Below are 16055 nucleotides of genomic sequence, written 5' to 3'. Positions count from 1 at the left end.
TTCTAGATCTAGGGAAAGAATTGGGAAGTGTTCGTTTCTTAAAAAGAAGGCTTTATGAATGTAAGAAATGTTATAGTACAAGAAAGGGTGATTTAAGTGATTCTTTTATTCAGCGTTAGCTTACATTGTCCACTGAAGCCTTAGAATCCCGTACTGTCCAAGCCCTTTGTTTTATTTAGAAGGGACTAAAATGGAGAAAAAGCTTTTTAAACTCAAAACGTCTCAAATTTCTTGAATTCTCAGTTGTTGCTACTACTTAACAATCTTTATAGTACTTGATATTTTCTGTTAAATTTAGCCTGTGCCAGTCTTATTTCTCCTTCCTTTAATATTGGGGCAAGAGTAGTCAGAATTATTGGTGTAAGAAGTTGTCCTAAATAACATGGTACCTTGCCAGAGTTCATAAGTGCAAACTGCAGTATCGAAGTGGTTGGGGAGGAAGTTGCCATGGCTGATTCTCCCATCTTTTCCTGTAGTTGGATAATGTGTCAAGAGCCCCAGAATGGTAAAAATGAGGTTATAAATATAAATGGCATCTTATCCATTGAGATTGCAAATGGGTGGACCTTTTAAAATTAACATTAAATTGAGTGATATCATTTTGTTGAAGCTCTGCTAGATGCTCTCCAAAGTTATTAAAGCACAAACTATCCTTGCCCTATTTGAATTCTATACTAAAAATCTTTAACAGGTGGGTTACAATTGGCTTGACAGATTTTTTACTTTTCATTCTTCATGACACACATCTGCCTTACCCTTTATTGTAGACTTTTGACTTTGGAGCTAGAATTGTTCATTTTAAAAGGAGAGGAGGTAGTTTAATGTTTGATTCCTGTATGGGCTAATTAATTCATTTGTTTGTTGCTAGCCTTCACTTTTCTACAATCAAGGACTGCATGTTTTTAGAGCTGGTCGTCTCTCAGTTTTGTGCTTTAAGCTGAAAGGATGTAGGACTGCTGAGCCCCAGTCAGTGGCTCACTGCCCCGGGCATTGTGTTGAGACCTTTCTGGCCACAAACAATCACTCTTCCACCTTAATGGAACCTGTTTTCTCTCTCTTTCTCTCCCCCTCTTCCTCTCTTTAGGAAAACACCCCTCTTTGTCTCTATTCATTCAACCCATTAGCCTACTGCTGCAACTCATTTGCCTCCCCGTGTAACTAGGATCCCATGGTCATCAGTTTTTACCAAGCTGTCATTGATGCTTTAGAATGCTTTACTTTCTGTAGATTTATCTTTCTATTCCCCTGTCCTGAACAAGTCTCATCGCTAGCTTTGTCAGTTTGACCCCAGAAATCCTGAAGGATACAAGAGACAGTTATGTGAGGATATTGGTTTGCTTCCATACCAATTAGTGTTCTGCTTATCTGCTGGATCTTTAGTGTTGATTGTGTTTCTTTTTGTCTTACTTCCTGAAGGTTTTTATAGCAAATAACTCTTACTTTCCTGAGAAAAATCTCAGCCATTTGAGGTATAATCTTTTCTATCTTGGTATCATTTCCTTATTTACTCATATCTCAAGAGAAGAAATGTCCTTCCTTTTTTTTAAAGAGCAACCTTCTCCAGATGTGTCCACGATCATCCCTCTCCATCTTTCTTTCTCCATAATTGTCCAATATCACTCCTTTTTCAGTCTCTCCCTCTCTAGCCTATATACATGTTTATGTATACCTTTTCCAGGGCTACCAAAATACAGTGCTCTGTGCTGTGCAATTCAGGGGGGCCAGTCTGAATCTTGAGCCTGTTGTGCCACTGTATTTTTACTCTTTAAGCCCAGGAGCCTTTTATAGTAGGAAGAACATTGATTTTTAAGCCACATAGATCTGGTTTTGAAGTCTGCTAAAACCAATTTACTGGCTATGTGTCTGTGGGCAAGTTACTACTGAGACTCTATTCTTTATCTATAAAATAGAATGTTACAGTTACCTCACAGAGTTGTAATAGAAGGAGTTTAACCCATGTTACATGTCTTTCCAAGGGTTTGGTACATTATGGAGTTCTTAAAAATATAAATTATTCTTTCCTTTACACTCTGACTTCCTTTACCATTTCAGCACTGAAATTGCTTTTTTAAATCACCTATGACAGTCTAATTAGCAAATCTAATGGCCTTTCCTCAGTCATCCTTGGTTTCCTTAGACCATTTTTGAAATACATTCTATAGGAACAAAATCTGATTTCTTGGTTCTTGTGCATTGTACTTCCTGATTCTCTTACTTCTCTGAAAACTTCTTTGCATTTCCTGCACTGTCTTGATTTTGCTCTCCCCGCTAAACATAGCTGTTTCCTACATCAGTTAGGATGCAAACTGAACGTAAAAACAAAAGAAATGTATTAGCTCAGGTAATTGGCAAGTGCGTAGGTAGAATTGGTTTAAAGAGTAGTTTGTTCATAAACTTAGCTTTGTTATCAGGGCAGAGGTTCTGGTTTTCTGCTTTTCGCTAAACTTTGTCCTCCTGTTTGGGCTTCATGCTCAGACTGGCTTCCCTTCTAGAAAAAGACAGGTGTCGGCAATGCTCGAGTTAAACTCTTCTTCATTGACTTTCAAAGAGAGAAAGCTTCTCTTCTAGCCTTTGCCCAAAAGTCCTAAGCTTTACTTTGATAGAACAAATGGAGAAGATCATGCTGCCAAGTCTGTCACAATAGCTTTGTCAAGAGGGATGGAACTATTCTAATTGGCCTAATCAGTGGATAAATCCCATCTAAAATGAGAGGGAGGTGGAATGGATCATGGGGAGATAGCAAGCATTTTCAGGGGTTTCATTGCTTTTCACTGTGTTCTCTTGGTGATCATGTCCTCTTTTAAATGATGTAAGTCATCATTTTTGTGTGTGTGTTTCTCAGTGCTGTAACTACTTCCCTTCTACCCCTTGCTATATATATCTCTACCTTAGATGTACTAATTTAAGCTTACCTCATACCACACTGAGTCAATTTGATTTCCATCCACCTACCGTCACCTAAGGTGTTTACATGCGCATGTGTGAAGGTATATATATATATTCCTTTTCCTCCTGATTTCCTTTTTCTAACCACCTTTCTCTCAGCCACCCAGTCTTGAAACCTTGTAGTCATCTTGGTTCTTCTCCCACTTTCATTCAGATATCAGAGCTTGTACATACCTTATATTAGTTTGGCCCCAGGTTACGTAATACTGAACTAACAGTGATTTAAACGGTATCTTGCATAGAAAGAAGTTCAGAGTTGGAGGATTCCATGGTGAATCAGTTTAACAGCACAATGATGTTATCAAGGATCCAAATGCTTTTAATCTTTATCCACAGCTGCTGACCTTTGTGCTCAGGTTTATCCTCTCATGGCTGCATGTTGCTCTTTCTGATCCAGGCATCACTTTCTTACATAGCCACCAAAGACAGGAGGAAGTTTGCCCTCCCATCTCTTGATGAGGCAAGTAAACCCTTCACTGAAGCCCTGTATCAGATGTCATCCTGGCATGCTTATGCCCTAGTTGCAAGGGGGCTGGAAAAACCAATATCTGGCATTTCAGTCTAGAAGGAAATTAGGTGAATGGCTACAGGGAAGGTAACCAACAATGTCAGTGACATATCTTGATAGTATTGTATGGAGAAGTAAGCTTAAATAAATGAGAATTTTCAGATAGTATTAGCAAACTTAAAGCACTGAGTTGATATAAGCTATACATGGGATTTTGGCCAATCATTAAGATAATCATAGATGACTGATTAAAATTGGATTATTATATAAAATTAGGATATTTGAGTGGTATATCCCAGTTATTTTAAGGTTGTTGTTAAGTACACTTAAGCATGCACTGTGAGAAATGGATATATATATAACAACTATTAGGGAATAGATTTGTGGTTCCCCTTGGAGGTGGGAGGTATTTGGAAATATATGGGGATATTTTTGGTTGTCATAGTGATTATGAGGTCCTACTGACAATTACCAGGTAGAGACCAGGTACACTGAGTGTCCTGTGATGTTTGCCCACAAAATAAGAATTGTCCCTTCCAAAATGCCAGTAGTACCCCTATACACTGAAATAGCAAATGCTTTGGTTTTTGAAAGAATTCCCTGAGACTCATCTGTATACTTATATTACAAGTGACAGAAAACCAAATTCAAACTGCTTAAACAGTAAAAGGCATGATTAGATCTTGTAATTGAACTTCAGCTAGGGCTTCATCCAGCCTGAAATCATCAAGGACTTGGCTCAATTTCTCTGTGATTCGTTCTGCTCTGTCATTCCCCTTGTTTTGATTTCATTCTCAAGCTAGCTTATCTCATGGTAGCAAATTACTGTAACATTTTCAGACTTAATACTCTCATTTCATATATAAGGTAAAGTGAAGAATATCTTTTGTATTTGATTTTGCAAGTATTTGTTGATTACTTCCTCCGTTATGTTACAACTTATGTATCTCTATTACATGTCATACTCTATGGGTATTATTTTTATGTCTCACGAACTACCTTGTCTTACTTATCTTTGTATTCTTAATGTCCAGAATACTCTCTGGCTTAATGGTACACAGTAACCATTTATGGAAAGAATTAATGGATGATGGAGGAAGGATATGGGAAGGGGCAGGGAAATACAAGAAGGCCCCATTCCTTCAGTAGTTGTTAATTGAACCTTGAATTACGAACATTGTACTTCTACCACCAAAGTATGTGTGTAATGCTCTTGTGATTGCGTATGAATTCATTTGAAAGCCTTACTGAATTCTAGTAGTGTTTTGTCATTATTTTCTCAACAAAAATAAAACCAATTACCATCATTCATTCATTCAACAAATATTTTTGAGAGCCTGCTGTTTGCACATAATGTGACAACAGTGGGAAACAAAACAGAGCCTATGCTTTCTTTGAGCTTAAATGTTAGTGAGGGAGACAGTAGACATTATAGAGCTGTGCACACTCATTCACACATACTCACTCACACACATTAGGTAGCTAATAGGCTTTGAAGTAAAATAAAATAGGTTTCAGGGGATAAAAAGTAATGGGATACTACTTCAGCCAGGTTGGTGAGGGAAGGCTTTTTGAGAAGCCCTTTGAGCTGAGAGACCTGAATGAAGTGGAGTAAGCCATGGAACTATCTGGGGGAAAATGTTCAGGTAGAAGAAGCAGCGACTTCTAAGATAGAAGTAAGTGTCTGTGGCATGTTGGAAGAACAACACAGAGGCTAGTGTGGCTGAAGTAGAGAGAGAAGGGCAGTGTGGCAGAAGAGGTGGTAGGACAGGTACACAGAGGTTAGATCAAGTAGGGTTTTGAAGGTCATTTGAAGACTTGATTTTATTGTGTGAGATGGAAACCATTGAAGGGTGTTAAGCATGGGAGTATCCAGGTTTGACTTGTTTTTTGAGAGGTTTTACTCTGGCTATGTGTAGAAAATTGATTGTATGAGGCAAGAATGGAAGCAGGAAGACCAGTTAGGAAAATCTTACAGTAATCTAGGTTGGAAATATGGTGCTTGGGCAGGGTTGTCGTGGTGGAGGGCCAGAGAAGTGGTCAGATTTGTGGTATATTTAGAAAGTAAAGTAATGAGAATTCATTGATGGAATTGATGTGGAGTGTGAGGGAAAGAGAAATAAAGGATGACTCCAAATTTTTTGACATGAGCAACTGGTTGAAAGATGGTATATCTTATTGAGATAGAGACTATGGGGCAAGGGTTAGGGGTCGGTGGGAAGCAGGTTTGGAAACTTAAATCAGGAGATTTGTTGTGGATGTGGCTTTGTTTGAAATACCTATTACATAAACCAACTGGAGACATTCAATAGGTATATATATTCAATGCTAGAGATAAACATTTGGAACATTTGGCAACATTTGGAAATTATCAGTGTGTAGATGGTATTTAGGGCCATGGGACCAGATGAGATCACCTGAGGAGTGAGAATGGAATTCATGAAACATTTTGGTACTAAAAATGGGTTCTTATATCGAAGATTAGGAGCTACTGTTTTGGACAATAATAGTTATAGCATCCCAAGTATGGAGAGGGTAGTGAGTAAATCTCTGAGAAAGAGGTGGAACTTGACCTGGACTTCAAAGGATACAAAGGATAGAAAAGGCTTTTTTCTTCTATCATGCCAAGCATAGTGCCTGGCTTGTGGTGAACAGTCTAAGGTGCTGGTGAATGAACAAAAAAGCATTTAGGCTGGGGAACAGCTTGAGCAGAGGTATGGCAGCAGGCAAAGTTTACAGTGTTTTAAAAGAAAGTCAGAGAACTAAAGAAGACAGTTTGTGTTGGGTGAGTAGTGAAAAGTAGGATTGGGTTAGTCTGTTCAAGGCTTTAAATGCTAAAATGCCAGTTATAGTCAACCCTATGATCTAATGATTTTCAACTCTATTTCAGTTGTTAGCACAGTGCCTCTTAATTCCTGGCCTCTAATAGATGCTTAGTAAACATTGAATAAGTGAATGTGGAATTCCCAACATGTAAGCTTTATCTTTACAGTATTTTCTCTCTCTCAATAAAGTATACTGGGTTGCAAAGTATAGTAGGTCATATGGGGATAACCTTATGTTTGCTTCGATTTATTATTATTTCTAATGATAAGCTTTAAAAACAGATTACTTGCGACATCTCTCAAAACTGATCAGAAAACACCAGGGTTGGCACACCGAGGTAGAAAAATGGCTGCTTAAGAAACTGAGGAGCCATTAGCAGTCTTATATTCAGAGACTAACAGTTATTTTGTTTTTATAGGAATAACTACTTGAAGCCTGTTTATAGATCATTTTCTCCTTTAGCTGTCAAGGAGCAAACTGTTGTACAATTATGGGAATGTTATTAGCAAGAAAATTGGAGATGATATATCTTTGAGGATCTAATTAAAGTTATAATATTTTAAATACTAAATAATTAGAAATTACCTCTGTTCTAAGTAATTAGCATATCATAGACTACACAATTTAAATGTTAGAAAATAATTTATCTGAATAAAATCATACTGAGATAAAAATTGAAATATTAAAGTTATATTTTAGAATAACTTATTTAATATTTAGGATACTTTAGATTTGTGATTATTTTCTTCAGTTCTTTTTTTTTGGCTGTGTTGTGTCTTTGTAGCTGCGCGCGGGTTTTCTCTAATTGCGGTGAGCGGGGGCTACTCTTCATCGCGGTGCACAGGCTTCTCATTGTGGTGGCTTCTCTTGTTGCAGAGCATGGGCTCTAGGCACATGGGCCTCAGTAGTTGTGACATGCGGGCTCAGTAGTTGTGGCTCACAGGCTCTAGAGCACAGGCTCAGCAGTTGTGGTGCACAGGCCCATTTGCTCCGCGGCATGTGGGATCTTCCTGGACCAGGGCTCGAACCCGTGTCCCATGCATTGGCAGGTGGATTCTTAACCACTGCGCCACCAGGGAAGCCCCTTTTTCAGTTCTTATATACCCCATTACTAAATTTTTATGTAGTCATTAAAGAAAATTCAGGAAATGCAATAAAAAGTACAGATAAAAAAAAAAGTACACACAACATTCATAAGCTTATCATATGAAGAAAACCAGTGTAGCTTTTGTCTCTCCCAACCCCTCCCTCCATCCTTCCCTACCCTCCCTCCCTCTCTCTCTCATTTTCTCCTTTGTCTGTGCCCAGCACTTTTCCCCCCTTTATAGTATAAATATGTGTATATATTTCTAATTTTTAAAAAATTAGGTTATATACATTTCTTGGAATATTTTGTAAATCTTATTTTTATTGACTGTATAATAATCCCATTATAAAAATTATTTTTCTTAACTATTTCCTGTAGTTTGTTATTTAGTTGTTTTCTATTTTATTATCATATGGGCAATGAACATCTTAACACATTATGGATATTTTTTCTCTTTATCTTGGTCTTTTTCCTTAGGATAGGCTTATAGATGATGAAGTTAACTGGATACGGCTTCATGGCCTTATTCAATTAAACATTTTTAAGGTTTATGATACATATTGCCAAATTGTACAACGTTTTATAGGCCCAATAAATGTTAAGTGGTTTGAAAGTACGGTAATCATAACTGGGAAAAAATTAGGACCTACAGAGTTGCTGAGCTTTAGTGATAGCCTAGATCAACCTTTTGTTCATCTCCAAGTATTTCTTTCTTTTTTGTCTTTAACATATATTTCAAAGAGTACATAAAACATAACATGAAGAATTTAGTGTGTTACTGTAAACACACATGAAGTCATTACTCTGGTCAAGAAATAGAGCACTGCCATCATCCCAGAGATACTCTCCCTTCTGGTTCCTGATCTCAAAAGAGAAAGCTTGGGGCTTCCCTGGTGGCGCAGTGGTTGAGAGTCTGCCTGCCGATGCAGGGGACACGGGTTCGTGCCCCGGTCTGGGAGGATCCCACATGCCGTGGAGCGGCTGGGCCCGTGAGCCATGGCCGCTGAGCCTGCGTGTCCGGAGCCTGTGCTCCGCAGCGGGAGAGGCCACAGCAGTGAGAGGTCCGCGTACCGCAAGAAAAAAAAAAAAGAGAGAGAAAGCTTTTACTCTTTGACTCCAAGTATGTTTGCTGAATGTTCGTTTTCTGTTTTATTTTGTTTTTGTGAAAACCTTTATCATGTTAAAGAAGTTCGCTCCTATACCTAGTTTACTAAGAATTTTGTGTTTTGTTCTGTTTGTTTGAATTTAATGCTTTTTTTTGTTGCTGTTGAAGCTTTTCATTGCCATATGAATTTTCTCCTTTACTGTGTTAATATATTGAATTATATATTATTTAAAATGCTAAACCTAACCTGATTCCTGAGATAAACCTAATTTGGCTTTACCGTATTATTCTTTTTATATATTTCTGGATTCAGTTTGTTAATATTTTGCTAATGGTTTTGCATCAGTGTTCATGAGTGACGTGACCTATATTGTCCTTGTCAGGATTTGAAATCAGCAGTCAACATTATGCTAGCCTTGTAAAATGAGCTGACCCTCATTTTCTATTCTGGAAAAGTTTGTGTTCGACTAGAATTATTTTTTCTTTAAATTTTTGCGAGGATCTGGCAGAGAAGCCATCTGGGCTGGGAAATTAATTTGTGGAAAGGTTTTTATTTATTTTATTTAATATATGATTTATGTTTATTTTACCATTTTTGCTTTCTTTTTTCCAATATATGTTTTTAATTTTTAATTTATTTTTTGGCTGCATTGGGTCTTCGTTGCTTGCACGGGCTTTCTCTAGTTGCGGTGAATGGGGGCTTCTCTTTGTTGCAGTGCGTGGGCTTCTCATTGCAGTGGCTTCTCTTGTTGTGGAGCACGGGCTCTAGGCATGCGGGCTTCAGTAGTTGCAGCACACAGTCTCAGTAGTTGCAACACACAGGCCATAGAGCACGTGGGCTTCAGTAGTTGTGGCACGTGTGCTCAGTAGTTGTGATGCGCAGGCTCAGTAGTTGTGGTGCATGGGCTTAGTTGGTCCGTGGCATGTGGGATCTTCCCAGCCCAGGGATTGAACCTGTGTCCCCTGCATTGGCAGGCAGATTCTTAACCACTGCACCACCAGGGAAGTCCCAGAAAGGTTTTTAATTACTAATTTGATTTCTCATTTTTAAGCCTATTCAGGTTTTCTGTTTCTTGATTATTTTGGTATTTCCCCGCTAAGAGGTTGTCTTTTTCATCTAAACTTTTAAATTTACTGACATAAAATTGTTTATAGTAAATATCATTATCCTTTTAATGACTGCAGGAAAGAATTACCTTCGCATGTCTGCTATAGGGTTTATGTACGTTTTCTTTTTCCTTTGTAAGTCTCACTGGAGATTTAGTAGTCTTTCAAAAGAACCAAATTTTGAATCTTTCTGATCCTGTTTTTAAAATTATATATTTGTTCTCTATTGCATTGATTTCTGCTCTTTATTTCCTTCCTTCTACTTTTTTGGGATTTACTTTTTTGTTCTTTTGCTAACTTCTTGTAGATCACTATTTTTCAGCATTTATTCCTTTTAAATATATGCATTTAAGGCTAAGCATTTCCCTCTAAGCACTGTTTTAGCTACCTCTATTATTCAAATTTTAATATGTACTACTTTTATAATTCACTTTAAAATGTTTTCTTATTTTCATTGGTGTCTACTTTGACTTTTGCATAAGCTGAAAGTATTATATTTCTCAATTTCTGAACACATGGAGGTTTTCTGATTATTTTTGAATTTGTTCCTTATTTCTAACAATATAACAATGTAATCGGAGAACACTTTCAGTGTTTCAGAGGTCTGACTTCAGACCTTTAAAATTTGAGAACTACACTATGGCCCAGTATATTATCTTTTCTTTCTCTGCAGTTATTGAATTTGGTGTTCTATATATTTCCATTAGGTCATGCTTTTCAGTCCCATATTTCAAATCTTCAGGATCCTTAATGACCTTTGTTTGCTTGTATTAGTTACAGACAAGGATGTGTTAAAATATCCCATTTACGATTGTGGACTTTTCCCCTTGTATTCTTTCAACTTTTGCCTTATATATTTCAGACAGTGTTAGTAGGTGGGTAGAAATGTGTAATGGTTATATCTTCTTAGTGACTTAACATTATGAAGTATTTCTCTTTTATTCTGAAAGTACTTTTTGCATTAAGGTCTAGTTTGTCTGGGATTGATACAACAGTACCAGCTATCTTTTTATTATTGTTTGCATGGTTTATCTGTTTCCATTCTTTTACTTCCAGTCTTTCTGTATTACATTTTAGATGTGTCTCCTGTGACGTGATTGGGTTTAAATCTCCCATATTATCATGTACTTTATGTCTGCCCTATTTGTTAATTGTTCCTCTTTCTCTACTTTCTTGCCATCTAGATGAGGTGGCTATTCTATCATTTTACATTTTTCTCCTTATTATTTGGAAATTATGACTTCTTTTTCTCTTTTACTAGTTATTCAAGAAATACAATATACATTTTATAAAGTCTCATGTTAATCAATGCCTTTATCCTCTTCTCAGATGATACACTTTAATTATATTTACTTGCAGCCCTACTTATATAGTATTGTTGTGCATTTTAATTCACTCTTATTTATTCTCTTTCTCATTGTTGTTGTTATTGTTTTATACCGTCCATGTTCAGTTCAGGTTAGTGCATGTGTCTACCATGTCGTTACGTTTCCTATGATCTTCCATTTAGGGCCATTTTCCTTGATCTTGAGGACGGTGAAACACACTCTTTAGAATTTCCTTTAGTCTGTTTGCTTGGAAATGTCTTTATTTTACCACATTCTTGAAGGATATTTTTGCTAGGTACAAAATTCTAGTTTAGCAGCTATTTCAGTACATGGTAAGTTGGTGGTTACTTTATTTCAGCACATTCATTGCTGTTGAATCCTCAGCTCTTTGTGCCTCATTTTCCTTAAAAAAAAAGATCTGACATTTTCCTTTGGATGCTTTTAAGATTTTTATCTTTGTCTTTTGTTTTCTGTTGTTCTGTTATGCTGTAATTAGGCATTGGATTCTTAGGGCTTCATGAATGTGTGGATTGGTGTCTTTTTCAGTACTAGAATTTTTATTTGGTTCTTTTTCAAATCTACCGTGTCACTTTTTATAATTTTCAGTTTCAAGCAAAAATAGTGAAGCTCAACTTTTATACCCTTGAATGTAGTAAGCATAGTTATTTTTCAGTCTGTGTCTTATGATTCCAATATTGTTAAGTTTTTGTGGATTTGATTCTGTTGTCTGTTGTAGAAATAATTTGATGTATAAAATGAAGTGAATTTTTCTCTAGAGAAGATTTTCATTTGCTTTTGCGAAGAATATGAGACCATCTTAATTCAATTTCAAATGTTTACCTTTTCTGGACCACCATCTGATTCTTTGTTACTCTTCTTAGGGTGCATCCCTTTGGGGTCCCAGCCCAAAGACAAGGGCATTTTTATTATTGTCCTTACCTTCGGTGGGTCCCAGACTCTGACTTTTGTCTCCCAGTCCTGCAAGGCAGGCAACAAATTATAAAGCTCAGCCTCTTAAATACTTTTTTTTTTTTTTTTTGCAGTACGCGGGCCTCTCCCTGTTGTGGCCTCTCCCGTTGTGGAGCACAGGCTCCAAATGCGCAGGCTCAGTGGCCATGGCTCACAGGGCCAGCCGCTCCGCGGCATGTGGGATCTTCCCGGACCGGGGCACGAACCCGTGTCCCCTGCATCGGCAGGCGGACTCTCAACCACTGTGCCACCAGGGAAGCCCTTAAATACTTTTTTATTGGCAAACCCACAAAAGGCAAAAGCTGAGCTTACCTGTAGAGAACAAATGTATGGACCCAAGTGGGGAAAGTGACGATGGGGGGGGAGGTGGTGGTGTGATGAATTGGGAGATTGGGATTGACATGTATACACTAATATGTATAAAATAGATAACTAATAAGAACCTGCTGTACAAAAAATAAATAAAATAAAATTCAGAAATTCAAAAAAAATAATAGACACACACACACACAAAAAAGCTGAGCTTACCTTTCTGAGTTTTGACTTCTGGTAAATTTGAACTAGTGATTCATTCCTCACTATGTTGGTAGTTATTTGATGGTAAATTTGAACTAGTGATTCATTCCTCACTATGTTGGTAGTTATTTGATGGTTTTAAGATTATTTTAATATTTTGTCTAACTTTTTAAGTTGACTTCAGAAGGACAGTTGGTCCGAATTGTGTAGTTTGCTACTTTTACAAGTGGAAGTCCAGCTATTTCTTTGACTAACTGTTCAAGGAGAACTTGACATTTCTGTTAGTCATTCCTTTGTTTTAAGGCACATTTTGTGGTACAAATGAGATACCTGGGAAAGGTAAACATTAAGGTATGGTTGCCTTTTAATACTTTAACATGTGTTGCAATAATCTTCAGTTCTTATTACTTTGCAAAGCTCCAGAGGAAGGAGGCAGACAGTATTTTATTTGATGGGAGAAGTCAGAAATACTTGTAGTATGTGGGTAGTGCTTTGAGGTAGGAATTGTCCTTTGTGTGAGCAAAGAGAATACAAAGTGAACATTTTTGAAGTGGAGATGTGTGAAGAGGGAGGGAGAATGCTCTGAACTGAGGAGGGACTGCAAACAAATTTGTCCTTTAGTATTCCTGTTGGAAGTGGGGTGCATTTCTAATAATTAATGCAACAGCTCTCTGTATGTCATGTTTTATTTTTATTTTTTAAAATATTTTTTGGTATACCTCAGGGACAGAATATAACTTTTGATTCTTTTTACTCACATCTATTTAAACTATTATAGGTACAATTTGCGTTTGATTTCTGAGATTAAATCTATTAAATAGGTTAAACACACAGGTTAGAAATCACACTAGGCAAACTAAATTAGTCTTTACATAAATTGACTTCTGTGGTTGCAAGGATGTTGAAAATTTAGTATAACATACCAATATATTTTTATTTTAAAGACACATTTGATGTTAATCACAGCTCTTAGTATGAAATGCCATCCATCACTTTGTGATTACATTGGTGCATCAACAAAATACAAAAGCAGTTCTCTTTTAAGGAAACCTAGACTTCTTGTATTTGTTTACTTGATTCTTTCTTTTTTTCTCTCTGCTAAAAGAAAATAAGTTGAAGATTCTTGTTAATTATAGTTCCTTCACTTCCCTGCTATGTTAGATTTAAACAGTGGTTGTTTTTGGTTTGCTTACTTCCCTTCAGAAAACTGAAGGGTGAAATGAGGTGACAGAGAATTTTAGGAATCAGTTCTCTCATGTGTGCCCCTTTCCCACACCTTTCCCTTTTTAAATATGTGAAAACAGAGGTCCGAGGTAGTCTGGGTGACTTGATTTGCCTAAAGTTACACTGAACTGATACCCAGATCTCTTCCTCATCATAGTTTCTTGAGGTTCTTTTCAGCCAGATGATTGCATTAGCTATACCAGACATAGATAAGATGATGATTTATCTGTAACTATTAAGACCTGATAAGTTATTAATGCATCTTGATTAGCCACATGTTTATTGCAAATGCAATTAATTTTATACTTCCTAAACTCAGTTCGTGAGTCTAGTGTTTAATTTTGTAAAGTTTGCTGTCTGTGACTAAACTCAGGTGTGTCTGTCTCGGTATTCAGTCTCAGCATTTGTTAATGTCTGTGCTGTTCCTGAGTTGGACTCTTACATATATTTTCTGGAGATTTTTACTTCAATAATATCACCTGTAAAGCAACTCTTATGTTAGAGTAAGTACTTAAGACAGTGGATGAATGACACTGTTCTACTATGGTAACACATTTAGCATATTTAGTCGTTGTTAAATAACTCGTTGCCAAAATCTACAATGCTTGCCACACATTTTCCCTGTTGTATTCATCCATGTTCATTAGAGCCTGATTTTAGTACCTCTGTTTAATTAGGCCTAGGGCATTTTCTCACTGTAGTCATTCTTTCATTTCTTCTGTCTTTGCTCTAGTTTCATTTCAGAGATGCTGATATCTTTTCTAATATTTCAATGGCATTTCTTGTATGGCTTTGGAGTTCTAACACAAGAGTTTTTCCTCTGCCTTCTCTAACAAACGTCAAGTTACATATTAGTATCACTGAAAGATGATATTAGCTATCAGTTAAGAAAATAAACTCTGGTTGGAAAAATGTCACACTGGACAAAATATACAAATGTATTTTAATTATGTGCTCATTTAGTGCTCAGTTATGTGCTCACTCATATCACATTATCCTGATGAATTACTGAGTTGGGTCTCAGTTAAAACTAAGTTTGAATTTTCACAGAAATTTAATGCTTACTCAAAAACCAAAAGCCATGTGGGAGAAAAATCAGTTCTGTTGTACCAATATAATGTGTTATGCCAGCTTTAAAATCCAGCTTTGCTTCACTTTTATAGAAGAATTTACATTCTATCTGTTGGAAGTACATATTGGTAGAATTTTTTTCCCACAACTTAATGATATTTTATGATGAGTTGCCACATACTATGATTTCCTATTAGTTATATTGGACTAATGAGATTCTTCATTTAGTGTACAGTTAGGTCTTTGACAAAAAGTTTTTAATCTCAATTCTGATAACAATCAGCTAATTAAATATTATTATTAAGACCTTGAGGACTGGACTTGAACCATGACAGTTTTCTTGCCAAAATGTAAGGAATTGAAAAGAATAGCTGAATGGGGAAAAGAGTTCTTCTCATCTTCTGTAAGCAGTGTTTGGTATACTGCTTTACTATATTCCTGAAAAAAGTAGATTATTGTATGTAATTTAAAAAAATTCTGTTCTAATCTGTCTCACCATTGCTGAGTTGCGAATTAAAATCTTTTATTTGGCTTTTAATTGGTTCCTAATGAAGTTGCGTAAGGCACTGTGTAAACCTAGTAGTGGAGGCTTCTGGTTTTATTACTTAGGTTACCTATATTCATCATTTAATTTAAGTTTGGGGTATTTTACACAGTTTCATCATATCTGACACTTATGTCTCATTATATTTGTCCATTTTTTATTGAAATTAAGGACCAACCAGTGGCACAGGAAGACATCTCTTTGTTAAAAGTAAATATATTTAGGTTTCTAAATCAGAAGTAATTTGCTTTTCTTCACTGGAAAATGAAACCTGGGTTCAAGTCTGGCTTGACCTTTAACTAGATCAGGACAAATCACTTGACCTTCCTGTGATTTAGCTTTTTCGTCTACAAAATGAGGACATACTACGTTTGTTTGTTTGTTTGTTTGTTTGTTTGTTTAGGCTGCGTTGGGTCTTCATTGCTGTGCACGTGCTTTCTCTAGTTGTGGCGAACAGGGGCTACTCTTCATTGTGGTGCGGGGGCTACTCTTCATTGCTGTGCACGGGCTTCTCACTGCGGTGGCTTCTCTTATTGTGGAGCACAGGCTGTAGGCACGTGGGCTTCAGTAGTTGTGGCTTGTGGGCTCTAGAGCGCAGGCTCAGCGGTTGTGACACACGGGCTTAGTTGCTCCACGGCATGTGGGATCTTCCCGGCCCAGGCCTCGATCCCGTGTCCTCTTCATTGGCAGGCAGATTCTTAACCACTGTGCCACCAGGGAAGCCCCATATGACGTTTTAACTACGCTTTTTTTCAAATATTTTTCTGAAGTGATATAGGAACAACTGTCATAACTTTTCTAAGGCAGATCTACATACACAATTT

The 16055-nt window shown here is 36.9% G+C and overlaps 1 protein-coding gene across 8 annotated transcripts in view; it reads left to right on the top strand.

Moving 5' to 3' along the window:
- Positions 1-16055, top strand: part of APC (APC regulator of WNT signaling pathway) — a 138970-nt gene that overhangs the window by 875 nt on the left and 122040 nt on the right. The gene's annotated exons all lie outside the window — the stretch shown is intronic.

This window comes from Grampus griseus (genome assembly GCF_964374135.1).
Source record: "Grampus griseus genome assembly, chromosome: 3".
Lineage (NCBI taxonomy): Eukaryota > Metazoa > Chordata > Mammalia > Artiodactyla > Delphinidae > Grampus > Grampus griseus.
Note: the sequence above shows the minus strand (reverse complement) of the source record. Positions and strands in the feature narration are given on the sequence as shown.